The sequence below is a fragment of the Zalophus californianus genome, chromosome 4, assembly GCF_009762305.2.
Source record: "Zalophus californianus isolate mZalCal1 chromosome 4, mZalCal1.pri.v2, whole genome shotgun sequence".
Taxonomy (NCBI): domain Eukaryota; kingdom Metazoa; phylum Chordata; class Mammalia; order Carnivora; family Otariidae; genus Zalophus; species Zalophus californianus.
The window spans coordinates 68,064,709-68,087,881 of NC_045598.1; the positions used below are offsets into that span (position 1 = coordinate 68,064,709).

Below are 23,173 nucleotides of genomic sequence, written 5' to 3' on the forward strand. Positions count from 1 at the left end.
ATCATGTTTTGACATTTCACCATCAAAAATCATCTATCAGTGAGACTCAGTTCATATGACTAATCTTGTTTGATTTGGCAATGAGGTGAAATGTCAATAGGCTTCCTATTTTGACTGAAATTGTTGAATATACCAAAGGGAATATTGCATGTGTGTTAGTCATTCCAGAATAAAGATGAGTATACTCTCCTGAAAAGTTCAGCTACACTAATAGGATAGTGGATCACCAGAATACTTTATATTTGAAATAGGTACTTTGTTCACATTCTTGCTTCACTTGGAAAATTGTGTCATTGTTGCCAAAGTCTTGAGTTTCCTTTACCCCATGCCTGGATTCTCCATTGACACTAATGAGAATTTCACCTTCAAGCACACACAGTATATGGAACTAAAATGACAATAGCAGAAGGTAAAGAATACATTTTATACTTTGTGCTACATAATATTTTTCTTGACTGTTTCTGTTATAGTCATTGACTATTGCTAAAAAAGATCCATTTGGAAATCTGAAAACATATTGTCTCTAGGGACTAGTCTTTTGAAAACACACTTTTACCCATACATGTCATCACAAATTATATAAAAGAATAATTATAGATCAATCTACATAATTTTAATTTTGTGGTTAGTTCATTACAAAAGCATATCCCTCTGGCACTGCCATTAGTCTATAAGGTATGTGTGATTTTTTTTTTTCAATTTAAAGGAATGACATTTTGGAGAAAAAAATTGTCCATATTTTCTTAAGGAAACATAATGCAAAATTTGCCACTTGCTGAAATTTAAAGTACGATGAACTCTTTGTAGTTCATGTTCACACATTAGCAATAACCTGTAGAGCTATGAGCTGTTAGAATGTAGCATTAAAAAAGAAAACCTATATGAAAGAAGAAATATAAAGCCCATTTTTATGAGTGACCAAATGTCAAATATGTATTAAAGCAGTTTACAGGCTATCCTGTTCATTATTTTGCTGACTTAGAAAACTTGAAGTGTTTTGTATCCATTTCATTATCTGCAAAAGTATGAACTGTAATGGAATTTACATAAAAATCCTGCTAGAGAGTGGGGACTTTACTGCATAGTCAGCTTTGCCTCCTAATCCAATCTTCCCCAATACAGTCGGTAAGGCAGTTGCCAAACTCAAACAGCAGGATCTCTTTTATAAAGAAAAGTATGAATTTGAGCTGTAAAATGAGCACAACTATTTTTCTATTACTCTGGATGCTTCCTCTTGCTGAGTTTACATAAGAAGTCTAGCAGGAGGTGTTATTAAATAGCCACAGAAATTAGCCCCAAAACAATTATCTTGGTTTAACTATGGAAAAAGACACAAGAGACTTAATGAAAAGAGAATTTAAATTTTTGTGATTGAATATCTGTTGGACACCTCTGTAGTTATTAACCCTTGTGGGCAGCATTTCAGATTTTTTATTATTTTTAATTGAATTGTTTTTGGAAAACTGCAGATTAAAAACCATTTTCTCCCCTACGTTAGTCAGAGATCCCAGGGCAAACTGTGAAATAATGGGTTCTTTAAAAGTTTGGTTTAAGCCTCACTGCATGGCAAGGAACATACCCTTGTTCAATATAAATTTGAATTTACATATTATAATAGATTTGTAGAAATACTAAGTAGGAAAAACATCTCCGGTCCTATCACTCACCACCATTCCTTACAATCATCTGCCAACACCCATGGCTTTCTTTGTAGTTAGTAGTAAATTTGCCATGAATTAAAGCTTCCTACGGTCTCCTTAAGAAAATATTTCAAAAGTTACTAATTGTGTTTGTTTTTCATATTCCCCTATACATAGCCAGAATTTTGGATTTCTCAGTATTGCTTATTTTCCTGCGGTCTTTTGTCATTCCAAATAATTTCTCTGTCTCAAGTCTCTGTCTTAGTATTTGCTATTTTAAAATATTTGTTGGCTCTTATCATGTCAGATCTTAAAACTTACTTAGTCAGTTGCTTTAATCTTTCCTCCCAAGCCCCCCTCCCAACCTCACCTCCCTAGTCACTTCATCATTTTTTTCCCCTCTTAACTCTCTCCAATCTTCTACATATTTCTGGAATTGAGTTTATCCAAACTGAATGCACTTTTCCAGGTGCATCATATATCATTCCCTAAGTCTGGGATGTGATGGCTCTTTGTATACAGCCCAGATGCTAGCAGAGTTTGGTTTTTTCTGTTGTTTGTTTTTTTCCTGATCAGTGTCAGCACATTGACTCAGAGTGTTTTTTGAATATTTCCCACCGATTCCGGAGGGAGCCTTTCTGAAAATGGACTATCTTCTACTTGGTTAGTCTATTCAAAGGATATGAAATGGGAGAAAATATAATTTTGTAAACCCTGTTAGAAAACATGTCCAGTTACCCCACCCAATCCCCTGCCACTTTCAGAAACACATCTATTTTCTTGGCATTTTCCTCTTTGTTAAATATATTTCATTATGAAAATGGAATGGAAGCATATGCAAACAAATTGCTGTAAAGTTCATCAGAGCAAAAGTGGAGAACTCAACTCAACTTAGGGCATGATGATTCTCCTAGCTGTATTACAGATGTTTAAAAGAGAAAACAAACAAAATACTTGAAAAGGTCTGCACTGAAATTAAGGCATTCTTTATATAATGATAACAAGCTGGGTCTTTACATTTTCTTTACCTATTCCATAGAGTTCATTTTAACTACTTTTTCTGACCTTCAAAGCCAGTGATAGCAGGTATAAATTAGGGGAGAGAAATAAGAGAAAAGAAATATAAAATTAAATATGGCACACCAAAATGTTAGCAATAAATTACACAAATTTCCTTCTGTATCATCATAAGAACTATGACTAAATATGAAAAGACTTATGTGTAAGTCATAGTGAGCTTATGTATCCAATTATTGGATAGAAGCAGGCTACACCAAAATGAAACACAAGCCACTTCAAGCAATCCACAAAAGATCATAAACACCTATGCATCAGTAAAGCAAATCTGAGAATGTATGAGCTGATGAAGATGGGGGAAAAGTTATTGTCCCCCCTATGTTTTCTATATTAACATAAATATGTATCATATTCATAGATTCTAAGAAGCTATCAATTTAAGAATCTACTCCCACTGATTTGATAACAGCTTTTCAGAAAATAAATGACGTGAAATTTACACACAAGACTTCTGTTTGCTAAATGGCAACAGCATACATATATCTATATAATTACATATCACTCTTGTATTTGAATCACAAAGTTTGACTCAAACAAAATCTTTTTTATATCCTTGGAGTCACTTTTGAGCCTTGATGATGGCATCAAAGAGACACCCACGATGCTTTTCAGTTAATTCACCTTCAGTTATATATCTCAGTCAATACTCCTTCAGTTATATATCTAAACAACCTAGTAGCCCCCAAATGATCTTGAGCAAAAAGGAGAATTATTGGCTTTTGTAACTTAAAAACCTGTAAATAGTCTTCAGGCACTGCCAGTTCATAGACTCCAGAAACATCCTCATGATCTCATTTCTCTCTTCCACACAGTTTCCGTACTCAGCAGGGTTTTCCCTTGTGGAAACTGCACTAGCTCCAATTTCATATCCTATTTTATTCCAATAGAGTCATGAGAACCTCTCTCTTTCAACCCTTATAAGAGTCCTGGTTCTGGCTCTCACCAACCTGATTGGATCATGTGTCCTCTGAATTCATCACTATGGCCAGTCACATGGGATTTCCAGAGTTACTTAATTCCACATCACAATTCGAAAGAACTTCCTGTGATGATGGAAATGTCTATAATTTACACTGTGCAATGTGGTAGCCACTTGTCATGTGTGGCCATTGATTACCTGAAATATGCATGATGCAACTGAGGAACAAAATTTTAAATTTTATTTTAAGCAATTTCGATTTAAAATAATAGCCACTACTGCATTGAACAGCACAGCCCTAGAGTTTGGTGTGTGGGCCAAACCTACATGGATTACATGAGCTGAGAAGGGGTTCCCCAAAGGAAAGGTTTTTTGTAGAGAGCAGGTCCTATTTTCCAGAGTGGGAAATACAGATGCCAACGTGTAAAAACAACAGATGTTCACTATAATGTACCCTAAAACTTGAACTTTTTATTAACATCTTTTGGACTGACAGTTTAATTTCATATTATATGGCTTGCATTATATGACTTACAGTTGTTCTATTTTCAGTTGTTTTGTTTGTTTTCCTTAATTAAAATGCATACAATGGGAACTTTGGACACAGAGCTGTTCAGGCTTGAATGAGAAACTATTGTTAGGGATCCACTACCTTTAATTAAATTGTCTTTTAGGTACACTGTGCTCATCTTTTCAAAGGACATTTTAAACAATATATATGGATCCAAACAAGTTAAAATTCATGTGACATTTTAGAGACAAATAGCTCAACTGGAGGGACAAAAGTATTAATGAGCTTATAGGCATCCTTCATGTCAAACATGCACAGGGACAATTGTACTACAATGTACTCCTTTGTCTAAAGTATGGACATTTTCTTTTTGACACTATCACAGTCATTGATTCAACTAATTTTCTAACACAGACAAATTCCTGCCCGCATTGAGCTCATAATTCTCAATTTTAAAAATACGAAAATGTGAAACATCATGCATCTTCCATTTGAAGCAAACGATATCAAGTTAATACAGGTTCATTACAGAAAATCTAGAAACCTGGAGACATAATATGAGCAAAATTAAAATTATATATAATCTCATCATACAGAGGCAATGACCAATACTGTTTTCGTATATATTTCTTTTGATTTAAAAAAGTATATGTGTGTGAGTACTCATCTCACTATTTAAACTAGAACAATTTTTCATAAGGATGAGAACCTACTGTAGTTACTCCTTTATAACCTAATACTTAACCTAACATTATATTCTTTAAAAACATGTGTTTAATGGCAACATGGTATTCCATTGTGTGAAAAAAATACATAAACATATATCTAAAAACTACCACTTTTAGGTTAAAATGATATGTACAGCTTTAAACTTTTGGAAAAATATGTAAGTTCTATGCAGGCAGATTTCTGTCTGTTTTGTTGACTGCCAAATTTCAGTGCCTAGAACAGTGTCTGACTTCGAGAATACATTCAATAAATATTTGTTGAGTGAATGAGTATTAGTATATTTCCTATTTAATTCCAACACCCAAGTGTGAGATGGCCCATTTCCCTAAACCCTCATCAACTCTAGGTTTTTGGGTTTTTTTTTTTTTTTTTCAGTTTTGTAGACAGAAGACAGCATCTTATTACAGTTTTTCTTCTAACCTCTGTATTTCTACCAGAAGTACAAATTGTGTCACATCATGCTTACTTAGGCAAAAACACATTATGTAGAGGAAGAACTTGCAGCCTAATTTTGGATAACTGTTTCAAAATCTTAAAGTTTTTACTAAGCAAAATCTAATAGGAGGATTATGTGTTTGGAAATCATATTCCAGTCCACTAAGAATCCGTATGACCTGGAGAAGTTACTAAACCTACTCATTTCCATTATTATGTGTTAACATATAGTGAGCCTATAAATGCAGGTATTGTGTTTTAATAAATTACTAAATAGAATAACTCAAAAGAAGAGAAATGTGATGATTCTGCTTCATATTTACTTCTCCCCCTAACTTCTGCAGAACCTTGTCTTTTCTCCATGCCCTAAATTTAACACATAACATAATGTTTAAGCAAATTGAAGATTATCATAAAACCTGTAAGGAAAACTCTCAGAAACTCAGGATGAGGACTCCAGTCAAACCTCATGTGAAACCTTGACCATACAGAACAAGAGAAAGTTTCATGGGGGCGGTCTCCATTGAGTATCTGCTTTTCTCTTGTGCGAACCCTCTACCTTTCTTGCTTTTGCCCCTCAGTCTCTCTCTCTCTCTGCATCTCTTTCTCTCTTCCTCTCTTTCTCTCAAGTGACTTTCTCTGCTTCCGCACATGCACATGCTCAAACACAGCCCTGCACTGACTTCCCATCCCTTTCCTATCCCGCCCTTAATTAACTGTGCTTCAATCCCAAATTCTCTAGAGAGAGAATCAGCTCTACCCATGTTAGGGCAGATGTCTTTCACTCTGTCCTCAGTCCTATCTGCTATGATGACAGAGAAGGATCACCTCGTTCAAATACGGGACCAAGCATCCACTACAGAAATGGGACTAGTTTTCGAAGAGGATTAGGACTAGTAAAGATCCCAAAAGGTATACATCATATGTGCTTTCACTCATTAGATGCTGGGATTATAAATGTAGGTAGAAAGTGGCCCCTATTATGTAATAATTCACTCACATAATTTGAATATGTAATTTTAAAATATCTTCCAACCTTCACCATTTTAAAAATCATTTATGATAATCAGGGTTTTGTTTTGTTTTCAATCTAGTTTTAATTCTATGGCTAAGCTTCTTTACATTTATTTCTTTTTCAACTTAAGTGTTTTGCCTTTTGTCCCTGCTAGAGAGCTCTGATTCCTTAGTAACAAAACTTTTTTTCTTTTTTTAGTTTATTTTTTGTTCTACCAAGGATAGCTTACTATTTGTAGCTATTTTTAACTGGGATGCTGTGTCTAGCAATTTTGGTAACTTCTGCCGTACTGTTTTTCTCAAAGTTATCTGACTTTGCAAAAAATTTTTAAAGATGAACAGAATCACCTTTTGCAATGCCACATTTTAAGCATTTTTGGAGATAATCCATTATTAACTGTGCGCTCTATACTAAGCAAAATGATTCATCTGAACTAATGGCTTGATGATGTGTGTATTTCTTCCATATTTTCAGTTTCTTTGCATTTCATGATTTTTATATTTTTCTCCTTCAATTCTGATGTAATTTAAATCTGTTATGGGATAAACTAAATCATTTTCTCTTTCTTAGTTAAGTAATTTCTGACAGTTAATCTTCCCAGTCTCAACCATAGTTCTTTTGAGGAAAAAGGAAATAAATTACACTTAAGTTATACCTGTGGACAATAAACTATTTAAATCAAGCCATCTCCATAATTAATATACATCACCCTGGCCATCGACTCTAGATCTTGTGATATGTGATAAATGGCTAAATTTATGGGATTGGCCATGTTGCAGTTTCATTGCTTCCACTATTCAGACATGTCCTCAAATTATGGCAATATGCGTGAAATGACAACCTTCCTTAATGACTGATGGGGATGGTCTCATCATGGTTCTGGCCACTGTGATGAACATCAATCACAAAGACAGCCAAAGATGTCAAATCTGCTGAGATGCTCTTTAATCCTGTGATCCTAGAAAGTCACAACTGTCAGCATAGATCCAAGCAATTGTCTAGCTCGATGGTCCCTAACCTTTTCCAGTTAGAAGAATGTATTATACCAGAAAACATTGTTGAAGAATTCCACTTTTGGTTTTGTTTAGAAAAGCATACAATAGCCCTAACCAGGCACATTGTAACAAAGACCCTTTGAGATGTTTTGCATTTTGCACTGCCTTAACTAACCCCTCTTCTCTGAGAACTGCTCCCACATCTACAGAGGTGGTACTTTGTGCTATATTTGAAGTCAGAAATATTTGTAAATGAAATTTTGATTTTCGAAGTATCATAACACTTATTCCCAAAAAAAGTATGAAACATACTATTTATTCAGTCAACAGATAGTGCTTTTTTTGTTTTAAACAAGATAAGAACCACTGATCTAGAAAATGTACTCTATAAAACCCACTCGTACCTTAATGATTCAGGTAATTGAGGGAGAAGTTTTGTTTTGTCATTTTATTCTTTACTCAACATTATTGATTGACTTGATTCTCTAATTCACCTATACAGCCAAAGCCTGTGATTTTACAGAAAACCATGTCTAAGGTATCACAATTACTCTCTCATGATTCAGGTAGGGTAAAATTATGAGTGTGTTTCCCTAAGGTGCAGTAAAATAGCTTATTTATTACTATTTCCTCAATGTCTCACTCACAGGTGGTTAGATTTTGAAAGATTATTAACTGGGCTTGTGTAGGCAAGTACAACAATTTGACTTCAGGAAGCCATTATCTGAGCCAGCCTCCCTTCTGCTAGGGCCCAAGGATATTACTTACAGAAATAAACCATTGTATTATGCTTAATACATTCTTAGAACATTTATACATATACTATATCAAATTTTCCTGTTACTCTGTTTTAGGAGTTCATTAAAAAATTTGCCCACATTACTCTGTCCCTCAATTCCATAGGCTTTCCAAGTTCCTACAGTGGCTTCCTAATCTATCAATTTTGTACTTCTTACCAAACGAGAGTTCACACTTTCTTCACAATTGGACTGAAAACTTATTTCCCCCAAGACCTTTTCACGATATATTCCATTTGATTTTGCATTTCCTCTAGAGACTTCCTAAGATTTCAAATGTCCTATCATTGGTGGTGGGGGGAGGGTTGGGGAGGTAACAGCATGGATACCATGTTTATATATTCTGTTTGAACTGCTTGATGGGTTGTGAGATATATGTAATTGCTGTTACTTCCTTATTTCACAGATGTGTGTCTGTGCTTGTTCCTTTCTCTGCATCTTGATAATGCTTCGCTTGAGCCTGAGGCAAAGTGGCCTATGTGTTTTTTGTTTTTTGTTTCAATTTCGCCAGATGGAGTTCAGTACCATTTATCACTGTTGACTAAGGGGAACTAATAATATTTTTCCTAATGAAGAGTGGTGATACATTTTGCAGTTTTCTCATTCACTAATTTACCGATTAAAAATTATTTATTGATCACCTCCTGGGTGCCTGGCACTGTGCAAGCACCTGGGAAGCAATGACAGAAGAGAGAAACAGTTCCAGACCAAGAAGTCTGTTCAAAGCACTTGAATCCTGATGTTTTCCAGGATCATTCCAACACTCACATGTTAGCCAAAGAGATTAGAGTATCAGTAGCCTTGTCTCCCTTGCTTTTCTCAGTACCCTATTTATTCATGTTAACACAGTGAAGAAACATGTAGATTACAGTAACGGTGAGAAATCCATGAATTTTCAGAGGGAACTGAATGGTGGATCACATATTCATTGTCTTGACCTTGGAGCAGGTCAGAATAGACACAGAGGAAAGGAATGCTACCTGCTGCCAACTATTGTTAAGAGAGTACAATGTGAGATTCACCCCCAGAGTACTGGTTGATGTATTGCCCTAAAATCTCTAGATATGCCAGTCGTAAGTAATACATCAGATAAATATCTCAACAATAAATATATCTGAAATCATACTTGTCAGAGAAAAGCTTAAGAGAACTATATATGCTTCTTTAACTTAATCATTCTGGCTTTCTGTTTTAGAGGTTGACGATATCATTATTAATATTTACTGTTAATTGCTTATGTGTATTATTTGAATGCCAGCATAGGCTTACAAATGTGGTGTTTTTAATGACAAAGATAATGATAACTGAATTGGTGATTAAAAATACACTATAAGCTTAGCACCTTCATAAAAATCCCAAAGCTCTTTACAAAAGCAATAGAACAATGAACTAAAATAACAGCTGTGCTAATCATAAGCTAGTTAAAAAAGATAACACTTAGGAGTTTAGGGTTTTTTCAAGCCCATAAATTAAAAGATGCAAAGTTTCATGCTCATGAAGGCTATTTTTAGAATTTGTTAATGGAAAATGGTATAACAGGTAACTTTATATACAAGTGAAATGGCTCTTAAGTTGAAATGGGGTAAAATATCATGTATATGTCTTAGGACTTTTATATTACTTTAATAACCAAAATTGTCAATTAGCCAGATTTTTTTTAACCTTTACCTTGCAAAAGGAAAAGGTAGATCACAAGAAAATAAGCTTGTAATAGTCCTCTTTAATCTAAATCCTCTATACTTTCTAGATTTCACAATAACCATACTATTCATTATGATGGTCTGAGATACTACAGAATTTTAGTTGTCAGGTACTTAACTATATTCACTGTGTTTCACTTAATTCAGCTACAAAATCAAGCAGAATTTCAGTAAAGTGGCACTACCTACTGTATTAAGTAGTATCTGAGCAAGATACTACTCACATTGTAAGGTTACTGCAAACAAGGGATTCATGAGCACACTCTAAGAAGTCAGATTCCAAATGATGAATCACTAAATTCTACCTCTGAAACTAATAATACAGTGTGTGTTAATATAAAAAAATTAAAAATAAATACTGTACTGAAAGTGAAAAACAAAAAGAAAGTCAGATTCCATGTGTAAGCTGCTAGACCCCTAAAGAAACCAAAAAAAAAAAAAAAAAAAAGGGCCGCCTGGGTGGCTCAGTCAGTTGAGCTTCTGCCTTTGGCTCAGGTTGTGATCCCAAGGTCCTGGGATCAAGTCCTGCATCGGGCTCCCTGCTCAGCGGGGAACCTGCTTCTCCCTTTCCCACTCGCCCTGCTTGTGCGCTCTCATTCTCACTCTGATAAATACATGCATACATACATACATACATATGTATGTACGTACATACATACATACATACATAAAATCAATCTTAAAAAAAAAAGAAACCAAAGAAAGCAGGCCCCTCATTAATGTAATGTATTATGTTAATTTGTGAGGGTGGCCTAACAAAATACCACAGACTAAGTGGCTCAAACAACAGAAATTTTCTCCCAGTTCTAGAGGCTGCAGGTACCAGCTCAGGGTGTCAGCAGGTTGGTCTTCTGAGCTTACCAAATGGCCACTTTCTACTGTGTCCTCACACAGAGCATGCTTTCCTCTGTGCATGTGCATTCCTGGTGTCTCTCTTTGTGTCCAAATCTCCTCCTGTTAAAAAAACACCAGTCACACTAGATTAGGGCTCACACTAATGGCCTCATTTTTAACGTGATTACCTCTTCAAAGGCCCTATCTACCAAATGCAGTCGCATTCTAAGGTACTGGAGGTTAGGGCTTCAATGTACCAACGTGGAGGGATACAGTTCAGCTAACCACATGTTTTGTAGTAGAGTGAACGATGTTCCTTCAATAGATATGTCCACTCGGAACTTCTCAGTGTGACCTGATTGGGAATGAGGATCTTTGCAAATGTAATTAAGGTAAAGATCTCCAAATGAGATCATCCCAAATTAGGGTGGACCACAAAGCCAATGACATATGTCTTTATAAGTAACAGAAAAGGAGAAGACACACAGAGCCACAGAAAGGAAGGCCATGTGAAAACAGAGACAGAGAGACTGGAGTGATATGTCTACAGGTCAATGATTACCAAAGAATGCTGGCAGCCATAGAAGCTAGGAGAGGAACATGGAAAGGATTCTCCCTCAGGGTCTCCAGAAGAAACCAGCCATGCCGACAGCTTAATTTTGGATTTTTTACCTCCAGAACTGTGAAAGAATAAATTTCTGTTGTTTGAAGCCACTCGGCTTGTGATAATTTGTTGCAGCAGCCATGGGAAATGAATACAGATATTGGTATAGGGAAATAATAAAACTACCATGTACTGATGACTTCATGTGCAAGGCCCTATCCTATGTATATATCATCCCTTAAATCCTCTCATCATCTATGTGAGACAGGTACTATTTTACCCATTTTACAATGGAGACACTGAGGCTTAAAGAGGTATAAGTAAACTTCCCAGGGAGGCACAGATGGTAAATGTCAAAGCCAGAATTCAAACTGATACCGGTTTGACTCCGTGTTGTGATCATTCCATTATGTTGCATCAAACTGATAGGTAAGAGTATCTTGGAGCTATAATGAATTAAAGATTTTGTGCTGAAAGGGCTCAATTTATTGAGTTTAGGCAGTGACCCATGGAGGCAGTTATAGAGAAAGGCAAGAGACAGGCAGAAGAGGTATCATAGGGAATTGATATTGATAGGGAATATTGTAGGGAATGCCTTGCCCGAGCATCATCCCAAAACTAAGGCAAAGGACTGAGGTCACCTTCTCTTCTAACCATGCTATATCAATTGGGGTTCCTATGCTTTATTTTCTCCCTCAAGGCTCTGCTGAACTCAATATCACCTACAGTTCACTGTTGGGCAAGAATGTGCTCTTCCTTGACGTGGGTCTAAGAGGCCATACTCAGTTTGCAATCTTGGCTTTCTCTTATACCCAGATTTCTGTGCTTAGTAACCTCAGTCTGATTCTTAGTTGCTTCTTCAGTGTTCTGGACTCTGCATATCATGAACAGAGTAGAAGTGGTCCCTGAGGACAAATTTATCAGGAATAAAGATGAGATAGCAGCTGGAGTTTAATGTGAACATTCTTGCCCCATTCATTTATAAGATTTTGTTCTTCTCCACTAATAGCCCAGAGAAGCCTCCCTCAATCACGATCCCTCACCCAGACTCCAACCGATGGCTTGTCATGTTGATGGAGCCAGTTTTTCTAACTTATAAGTCTGAACCATTAAACAGGAAATATTTCCGTGGCTCAGATATTTTCATGTATTTACATACTTTGAGTCCATAGAATATGTTCATTTTCCATTTCTTCAAGAGCCTGTGATACTGTCAGCATGATCTGAGTGCACAAACAGAAGCTGACTAAACAACAAGCAGGGTACTAGCCATGGAGCTTCTAGAGTCATCCTGGCAAGTGGAACCTTTCAGGTCTGACCTTTAAAATTAAAGCAATGTATATCTGTTTGTATTTATAGTTGCAAAACGAGATGTCCAAATTCACAACCCCAAATATGTTTAACCCATAAAATATTATTGTTGAAATTATCAACCTATCCTTTGATTCGCTGGATATAACTAAAGACTTGAGAACAAACTGAAACCCAGGTTAGAATTCAAAATTTGAAATCGTCTGCTAAGACAGATCATGGTGGCCTCAGAACGAAATTTAAATAAATAATTATGTCATAAACAAACTCTATGTATCCTACAATGCAGGAAATGTATCAGTGTTGCCTAAGTATGTCTTTAGGGTGCCCTAAAATTTAGCAGGATCTAGATGTAGATCAAGATTGAATGCTGAGCTAACTTATAAACAATATACCAACCAGTGTCTCCCTTACCCAAGGTCCTAATTCTCTTGACTAGAAGAATGACAGATTCTCTGAGCTAGCCCTTATTCTTCTATAGTAGTTTCTAGTATGATAGTCAGTATCTGTTGAAGAAGCTCATCAGTCTCAGTCTGATTCTCCATCAGAAGCAATAGTCCAACACAAGGAAGGTCAATGAAAAAGCAGAGTGGAAAATGAAATCTTCCCACACATTCCTAGATGTAGCTCTACCAGTTTAGGAACCTAGAACTAAATGTGATCTGGGACCCTAAAGAGAGAGACTGTAGGATATTTCTGTGTTTAGTGTTCACCATCAGAACCTTACAGAAAAAGTAGATAGGCGAGACACAAAGGGATTGCCATAGTAGCTACAGATGCAAAAGGGACCCCACCAAGTGCAGCGGACTATGCTTGCTCTGTTACCTGGCAGTCTAACCTTTCCCCATTCTACACAGTGAGCCTGAGCTGTGGTGTGACTTTTCTACCCCTGTTTTCCTGATGCAGTCTGGTATTTTAACACTTGTGTTTTTGACCGCATTTTCCTTGTGTTTTCTTAGCCTCACCTCAGGCCCTGACCTCTGTGTTCTTTAGCTAGCACCCTTAACCTGGTGACCTAAGTGATCATTTCTCGAGATTCTATCTTCACCACAATTAACCTGGTTATAGAGCTGTAGCCAGCAGGACTTGGGCTACTTCTGTCACTCCTTCCAGTGGGTGCTTCTCTATACCTGCTGCCCCAGGGACCAGTGACCTAGTGTCCTCCTGATAATGCTGGTGTTTTGCTTTTGGAATAATCAGGCCAAGAGAAAGAGCTTCACCCAAAAACAAAAAACAAAACAACAAAAAGTTTTGTGCTGGCAACTGCAGACAAGGCAATCTATTCAGCATGACTCAACCCAGCAAAGTAAGCCTGGCAGACAGAAAACAAAACAAAACAAAACCACCACTTCACACAACAAGAGTTGAATTAATTAACTCAGTTACCCTAGGACAACCGTATTTGTTGAGAGGGCAGTCTCTCAAGTCAGATTGCAGGATTCCATCCCTGGCTCTACCAGTTGCTGCATAAACTTAGACAAATTTTTTAGCTGATTAGTGCCTCAATTTCCCCATCTGTGAAAAGGAGATAGATGTGTTGGGAGCCTGAAAATGAAATAATTTATGTAAACATCTTCAAAAGTGCTGGTACATAGCTAGTGCTCAATAAATTATGAGTGCCTTGATAGAGTCCATTGACGTCTTTCCTCTACCTTAGACACAAAACCATGAGCTCACTCGAGAAAATGCCCTGGCCTGAAACACTGAGAAGGAGCCAGGGTAAGGCCTTGAAACTGTTTATATTAGGATATAATATAAACTAATTTCTTTCTACTCCAGCCCAGCCCTCTGGGCTGGGAAAAATCGAAAAAGAGCCTAAATTGTTCATGATGAACAATAAATACTGATTGATAAATAAAGCAGGTGAGTGAAGTGGGAGATACTCACCTCAGCAGAGGTCCTATAAATATCAAGCTTAGACTCACCCACCCTGCCTGCCAAGCAAGTCTCCATGACACTACCAGTGTTTCTCAACAGAGGAACTCTTGGGAGTGAAGTCACTTTAAAGAAAAGAATGTGGTTCATGTATTTTTCTTCCAAATAATTCTCTGACAAAATTCTTATTATGCAGTTTCCATCCATTTAAACAAGGGTTTATTAAATGCTACTGAATACATAGCACTATTGGATACATATCCACTTTAAAAAAGTTATTTGAATAAGAACAAAGCACAGTGAATTTCTGGCATCCTTGAATATGATTTCTAGTCTATTGAACAGCCATGTCTGAAGTGGCATCTTATTTTTGAGCTCTGAGTAGTTGTCATTCACACAATATAGCTTAAAATCTTTTTTTTTTCTTTTTCTTCTTCTTCTTTTTTTTTCTTTTTTACTTTTTGTTATTTTGTGAACCTAAGTCAAACTCTGGCATGGCAGTATTTCTAAAACAGCTTCAATGCCTTTTGGTCTGAATGACTGCACTGAATAATCCTAACAAAGTTGAGACAAGCACATGATTATTCAGACAAGATATGGAGTCCAGACATATACAGGGAAATAATTCAAAAGTTTTGAGCCCCCATAGTGCTTACTGTTTGTACTGTACAGACTTGCCACTTGGCGCCCCAGCCAACATTCACATTTAGTATTTGAAAGTGAAACCACTTGGTGGGCTTTCTCCTCTATATCCCCTCCCTGGATGAGCTAGCTAGAGGATCAGCTGCCATGAACAGAAGTGGGGAGCTTTTGAGAGGAGACAGGCATGCAATATAGCAAAAGGGATGAAAGAGGTTCAGATCTCAAAGAGAGTAATAGAGAAGGAGGGTCAAAACCTGCAAGTTGAGTGTGGAAAAGCAGAGTGATGGATTATAGAGCAGAATGGAGAAAAACATGGTTAAAAGTTTCTATTACCACAGAAAGAAAGGCTTCAAATGGAAAAAATATATATATATTATAAACAGGAGTGTTACGTTTTCAGTACATGGAATGGTCTTACCCCCCTTTTGTGTATTATAGGCTAGAGGCTAATCTCAGGTGAAGATGAGACATGGGAATTCTAAGAGAAGTGACAGGTTATAGAATAAGGGTAAAGAAAATTACAGTGAAATGAAGTTGAAGAGTGAGGCCAAAATAGATACAGAAAATGGGAAAAAAGGAATCAATGATAAAGAAAAGTATATTATAAGGAAAAGAAAAGCATACAAATAATTTTATGCTTTCCTTTGAATTTAGAGTCATCTTACTTTTAGAAAACAGACCTTTTGGGCAGTATATTTTAGCATTTTGAGTACTAACCACTAAGATACTAAAATTTTGTTCAGGGAGATGTAGTCTTTGAGTTTCAAGATCCATATCCTTAGAGCAACTTTAACATAGTAATGATCATACTCAGAACATGATAATTAGATACATTCAATTAAATTTCATTGAGAATTACCTTTACTTCTCACAAGACGTGGGATCTTTTGCACTTAAAATTTAAAGATGCATGTGAAGTCTACACAAACCTACCCACTTTTTCTCTGAAAGCTAACACACTAATGCCCCTAACTGAATTCTCCTGAGAAGCTGCATTTTTCTAAGTAAGAAAAATCAACTGAAGACAACTTTTAAATATGTCTAACCAAGACTGCAATATTCAATCAAGTTAATATTATCAGTGTGGTGATTATTTGAATATCTTTGATGTCAGAGACATGCCTCAGAATTTCAAAATTCACTTCACTTTGAAATCAAAGTATACATGAGTTTTTCCTACTGTAATATAAAATATATATATTAAATTTTTATCAAAAAATTGAACACACAAAAGGAAAGTACAAACTTTACCAAGGATTTTGATAAAAACTTAATTTGTTTTCAAATATCTTATTATCTATGAAATATATAAAACATAAGCTAACTGTGAATGTGGTATATATTTGACTATTTGTATGGCAAAAGACTGCTGGTATACATTAGCATGTCCATTTTTAAAAGGCAGAAGTATGTATTATAATTTTTAAAAATTGAACCAGGATTTGGAAACCTATGTTTTAGCCTCAATCCTGCTTTTGTCTACTAGCTATGCCACTTGTTTAACTTTTCTCTTTTTTTTTCTGTGAAGAACATCTTTTTTTATTTTTATTTTTTATTGAAATATAGTTGACATAAAACTTGTTTCTCTTTTAAACTGGGAATAATATGTTTCCTACCTAGTTTGTTGAACATAGAAAGGTAGTTTTGAACCAAATCTATAAAAACATATGAAGCATAATTTCATTATTTAACTGTAAGTTCCTTAGGGGTCATAAACAGCTTCACTCACTAAACATTTGTTATCCAATATATGGCTTTCTCTCTTTTCTTCAAATTGTCACACTCTTGGACTCTTACTTTATTATCATATTTTAAACTATTCTAGTTGAAGCTTTTGAGGGAAATGACATTGAATTCAATACTTAAAAGCACGTGTTTGATGTCTTATGTGTACCTTTTGACTTTGAATGGTATCATGTGAAGAGTGAGGAATGGAAGCAAAGAATGCAACAAAAAATAACTTATTCCATAAATGAATGTGCCAGAAAAATAGATATTTTACTGTTAGGATCGTTATTATCATTCCAGGCTCTAGTGTAGTAGAGGATCTGGGATATTTATTATATGAATGAATGTCTCTATCTTTGCAAGAAAAAAAATAATTTCTATTCTTCTTATACCTAATTATTTGCCATGGAGTTATTCTTACCACAAATTTTTCTCTGTCCCCACGTAATTGCTTTTCCCGGGGTTTCTAAATTAGGATTTGTTGCCATTTTATCAAATGTAGGACCTATAGTCATCCCTTAACTTGTTTGGCAAGTTCAGTGGTAACACTTACTTCTTCTCCTTAATCAGGAGGTGAGATTTCCAGAAGCATCTCAAAGACAGAGGGACAAGGCTTAGAGAATTAAAAAAAAGGCACTGTCCTTGCAAAGAGTGATGTAAGAGGCAAGGAAGTTAAGAGACAAAACTGAACAAATGAGTTTGGGGAGAAAGCTAGCCTTTTATAGTGTAAAAGGGAACAGAAGTACTTTCGGCCAGCCTAATGAAGGGTTTTGAAATTGAGGGTCCTTAGAGGAAACCTGGAATTAGAACAAGTTAAAAAAGTAAAGAATGTAGGGAGTGAATGGAAAGGGCTTGTTTGTCTAGAGTTGGTGCCTTAATAGAAAAATGGCAGACCAGCAGCAGTGCTACAGCTGATAAATTGGCATGTATAAGAATGGGGACAGAAAAGCACAGTGCTAATGACAGTTAGAGATTTTTTTTTTTAAAGGAGCACATGAACTAATCCAAAAGAGTTACTTAAAATTACAGTATGCTCTTTTTCTCTCTCTCTCAGAATTGTTTAAAGAGAAGAGGGAGAGGAAAAGGGAAGGTGTAATTTATAGGATGTACCTTAGGAACTATTATTAGAAGAATAAAAAAGAGAACTACTGGCAAATGTAAGTGCATTAGAAATGCAGTAATTAAAAGGTTCTACATGAAAAAAGGAAAATCAGAGCTAACAGTCTTCTATTAACCTACTGTGATTTATAACTCACATTCTACTTTTTTCTCTTAGTACAAGTTCTCTGTGACTGTGTAAAATATCCACATGCAATTTTCTGTTGTGGTAACCTATATTGGTTGTAGTGAGTGGATTTTAATTTGTTTTTAATGTGCCTCTAGTTCATCAGCTTCAACTTCAGGGGAAAATTTCTCTGTGCTTCCAATAGCACCCAGTGTTGCTACTCTGTATTTGCAACTGATGTTTATTTTGGTAATACAACAGTTATCCGTAAATAAGAAGAAACAATGAAATAGGTTACAATATTGCAGGAAAGGACAAGGATAGATGTAACTGGTGATGAAGTATATCTATTCTGGGAAAACTGAGATGGTATGAAATGTTGAGAAGTGGGAAAAGATACATTAAAGATAAATCTAGAAAATAAAGTGAGAATAAGATAAACGCAAGGAGTGTGATGAATCATTTCTTAAGGAAATTAAACTAAATTCCTGATGGATGGTTAAGCATTCTCTGAACACATGAAAGCACTTGTGTTTCTAAATGTTAAACTAAGATATGCTCAAAATTTCATGAGAAATCAATACCTATTAAAATGCTGAGCATATTTGGCAATGTTCTAAACACTACGAGCATTATCCCATTTAAAATACTTCTAAATTATATTAGTAGGAACTAATACATTTCCTATGAAAACCTGATGTACAGAGATATGAAGAAACTTGCCCAAAGTCACACAAGTAGTTAAGTGGCAGAGATTTCAAATACAGGTTGAGTTTGGTTTCATACACAGGTTGACTCCTGAGTCAGGCACTGGTAGTTACTATACCCTCTGTGTCCAGGAGAACCATAAAGATAAACTATTACTGTTGCAGCTGAAATTTTTACAAGGAAACCACTAATGGAATTTAAGTACTTCATTGGAGTAGTACACCTAGCACATGTTGCTAACAAAGATCTTCATGTTCTCTGTGCCAAGGCTGAAGATGGTCTCTCCTAGCCTTACTGCAGGGCACCAAATGCTCAAAGATGATGTCTCAAAGTGCCTAACTTATACAGGGGCATTGATGAAAATAGAGCAGAAGAGGGACAAAAAAAAAAAAAGAACAACCAGATGTCCCTACTTAGGTTCTTCCTTCTTTTGCCGTGTATGCTTTCTAAAATGTCCTGGTTCCAGCTCAAATTAAATCACATGAAATTTTGTTTGAAGATTATTTTGTGTGCTACTTGAGAAATGATAATGTTTCATGAATGTTTTTATGTTATCTACAATAGCCCTTGCACCTCATCTGTCCCAAGGACCTCATGGAAAATAATTTGAGAACAAACCAAAGTACTTTAGCACCTTAATCATTTAGCACTCGGTTGATAACAGAAAGGGCAGGGATGGATGACTGCAGTCACCCTGTCATTTTGGAGGGGAAACATCTCAGAAGAGAGTAAACATGATAGCCTTTTTATCTTGATAACTAAAGGCATCATTTCCTTGTAATCCTTGGCTATTGGAGAATGAAAGACCTAATATGACTGTAGGAAGAGAAGATTTTTATATTAGCAGCAGAAATAGTTTAACATTTTAGCAATATGAAATGTACAAAGTACATAAGCAGATATAATCTCTTTTGATCTAACTCCCTGAGAGGCAGGTAGCTGTGTATCCTTGGAAAAGTTGCTTGTTCTTTTTTTTTTTTTAAGATTTTATTTATTCATGAGAGACACACAGAGAGAGAGAGAGAGAGAGAGAGGCAGAGGGAGAAGCAGGCTCCCAAGGAGCAGGGAGCCCGATGCGGAACCCGATTCCAGGACTCTGGGATCCTGACCTGAGCCGAAGGCAGACGTTTAACCATCTGAGCCACCCAGGCGCCCCAGTTGCTTGTTCTTTCTTAAACATTAGCTTTCTCAATTGTAAAATGAGAAAAACAATGATTCTCCTTAGGCAAGTTACTTAACCCCTCTGTTCCTCAGTTTCTTCATTTGTAACATGAAATGATAGGATGAGGTTGAAATATAATTCTGCTGATATTCAACTGTTTTTTCACCTATAGAAATGGCAGTTTCTTATGCTTCAACCTAATATTTGTAGTGTTGTTGTGAAGATGAATACACTTAAAACAGGACCAAGATCTTAGTACACACATTTTATAAATATGATCTCAATTCATTCTTATAATAGCCCTATGACAGATAATTGGGTTCCACCTTTGGATATAAATTTATGTGGAAAAAAAATATACTATTGATGGATTTATAAAGGGGGGGATGTAGCTTTACAGCAAATACCACTGCAACCTAACACTTTGTCCTGTGCTTTCTAGGCTGCTCAGTGTATGTATATTGTATCAGCCAGCTAACAAGGTCTCTGAGCTGCTTTCCCCTTCCATCCAAATTTGCCATCCACTGAATACTTCACTAGTTTTGTAGTTGAGGTTTTAACAAATACTCATGTGACTTTGTTTCGCTTATAAAATGGCTAAGGCCAAAAAAATGAGTATTCTTTTTTTTAAGATTTTATTTATTTATTGACAGAGACACAGCGAGGGAGAGAACATAAGCAGGGGGAGTGGGAGAGGGAGAAGCAGGCTTCCCGCTGAGCAGGATCCCAGGACCCTGGGACCATGACCTGAGCCAAAGGCAGATGTTTAATGACTGAGCCACCCAGGCGCCCCAAAAATGATTATTCTTAGGCTCATCAATTTAGATAGGGGTGTAAAAGCATGTCAGTATGTCAGAAGAAATTTTTTAGTGGATTCAAGTACTGCTTGGTTAAAAAAATAAAGTAAATTATAATATAATGCACAGGAAGAAATAAAATCAAAGTTCAGAGTTATTTGTTTGTATGTTCTGACTATTTTGTGGAAAGTTTTTCCATTTTGGTTTTGATTTTGAAAATACCGATCATAGAACATATACTAAAATTGGAATGATACAGAGACAATTAGCATGGCCTCTGCACAAAGGATGCCATGCAAATTTGTGAAGTGTTCCATATAAAAAAATAAAAATAAAATAAATAAAATAAAATACCAATTGTAAGGTCCTTGCCAGTGAACATTGCGCCTTTGCAAATATGTGTATATAATATGTATACTAAATTGGTACACATTAAAAAGGAATAATTCATTAAAATTGAAAATATAGGATGCTAAATATTATGGAGGCAAAATGAGTAAAAGAAATACATTTTTGAAACTGTTTAATCTGTATTTTATAAAATGCCTTTGAAATGAATTAGGAAAATCACATGCATATTTTGTAAAGTATTCTCTACTGTGAATAAATGTACTATATAAAAGCCAAGGTATTATTGTGGTTAACAAAACTTATTGGATTCTTTTTTTCAATAATTTAAATAATACAATAGTTATTTTGGGTCTCCTTCTCTCTGAGAATGAGTAAACTAATTCAACCTTGTACATTATTATTATTTATTTGAGAAATAATATAGAATGTATCAGGATTTTTTCCATAAAATGTATTTTTGCACATACGCAAAGTCTAAATGATTGAGATGTAGACGTCTTTTGTGAACTCTATGAAAAAAATAAAGATCAAAAGAGAAATGTAATGTAGCTATTTCTCCTATCCTTATTTTTTCTCAAATATAATCATTTGAGAGGATTATTGTAATTTTTGAAAGGATCGAAACTAACAGAACAGTAATCTTAGTGAATAGGAATTTTAATAATTAAGTATTCAACATATTCTCTTATTTGACTGAAAAATAATTTTTCTTTTAGTACTGTATGTGTGTGTATAGTGGGAGAAAGTGTGTGTGTCAAAACATATGAGGCTGGTATTTTTTTATTGGTTTTGTTTGTTTTAACTCTAGGATTTTGTTTCTAAATGGTGACTTTAGACACAAACTGACATCATCTTCATTTTGCCAAAGAGAAGACTGGAGATAAGAAAGTAGGATTTGTTTGCCCAAAGTTACCTAAAAAGAACTAGGAAGAGTTCAAATCAGGTCTCAAAATTCCTGTCCAGTGATCTTTCTTTTACATATACATGCCACTGACTTCTATTTACTAATCTATCCTAGAATTCAATCACTTTCATTTTCTTATTTTTCTTTCTGTTAAACTGATATTATCAATTCTTTACATTTATAACAGTACCACTGGAGTAGACAGAAATCTATTGAGCTAAGGAATAAGATACCAAATTTTGCTTGAGAATAATAGAAGGGTTTTGAGCCATATCCATCATTTAAATTATTAAAGTAGAGTCACCGTTTGTGGGAGTTAGTAAAACATACATATCTGGAAAGTAGCTAATGAACAATAGAAAGATTTACAGATTTTTGTCTTTCTCAATCATTTCATTTTCCATTCATTCTTGTTCAGGATCCATAAGCTCTATCAGCATACTATTTGAAGTGGAATTCAGCTACTGTGAAAATATTTTTTAACAAAAATAGCTTTTAAACGTCACGAAGATATCATAACTCATGTAGAAAACCTAAGCAATATACGGAAGTTTCTTTTTTAATTTAAAAATCCACTCAAACTGCTTCCCCAAATAACTCTTTCCCTTTTACCTTTCCAATTTGCCATCTTGATTAATATCTGCCCAGTCTATTCAAAATGATTTAGATACAACTAAGAGTTTATTATAAATTTGACCCAAACATATTAAAGAAAACCAGCAAACAAATATGAGAACAATGTATTTCTCATCTTGAGAAAGAGAATTGGATAAATGACAAACTGATGGCAAGGAAAAACTAAACTAGATATCTGTCTAAGGCAGCTCCCCTAGCTTTCTTTATTTTTCTTCTTAGCACTTATAATACCTGGAATAGCACATACTGACTGTTTATTATCTTTTTTCCCCTCGCTAAGATGCTAAACTCCATCAAAACAGGAACTTCAATAGATTTTCTTAAACAGTGCCTGACACATATAGATGCTTCCTAAATATTTGTAGAATGAATAAATAAACTAGAAATTGGTTGTTTGGGGAATATAGTTTTATGGTTAACAGAAAAAAGCAATATTTGTTAAAAATATTTCTAACATGTCTATAGTGAGCATGGTAGTATTTAGATTGTGATTGAGTTTCATATTCCCTTTCAGGGTCATAATTCTGAATATCACATCTTATTATATAGTATAATATATTAGTCATGTGAATTACAGT

The 23,173-nt window shown here is 35.3% G+C and overlaps 1 protein-coding gene and 1 pseudogene across 1 annotated transcript in view; both read left to right on the plus strand.

The window, feature by feature from the left end:
- ADGRL2 (adhesion G protein-coupled receptor L2) overlaps positions 1 to 23,173 on the plus strand; it is a 268,676-nt gene that overhangs the window by 17,394 nt on the left and 228,109 nt on the right. The gene's annotated exons all lie outside the window — the stretch shown is intronic.
- LOC113917358 lies at positions 20,913 to 21,027 on the plus strand (annotated as a pseudogene).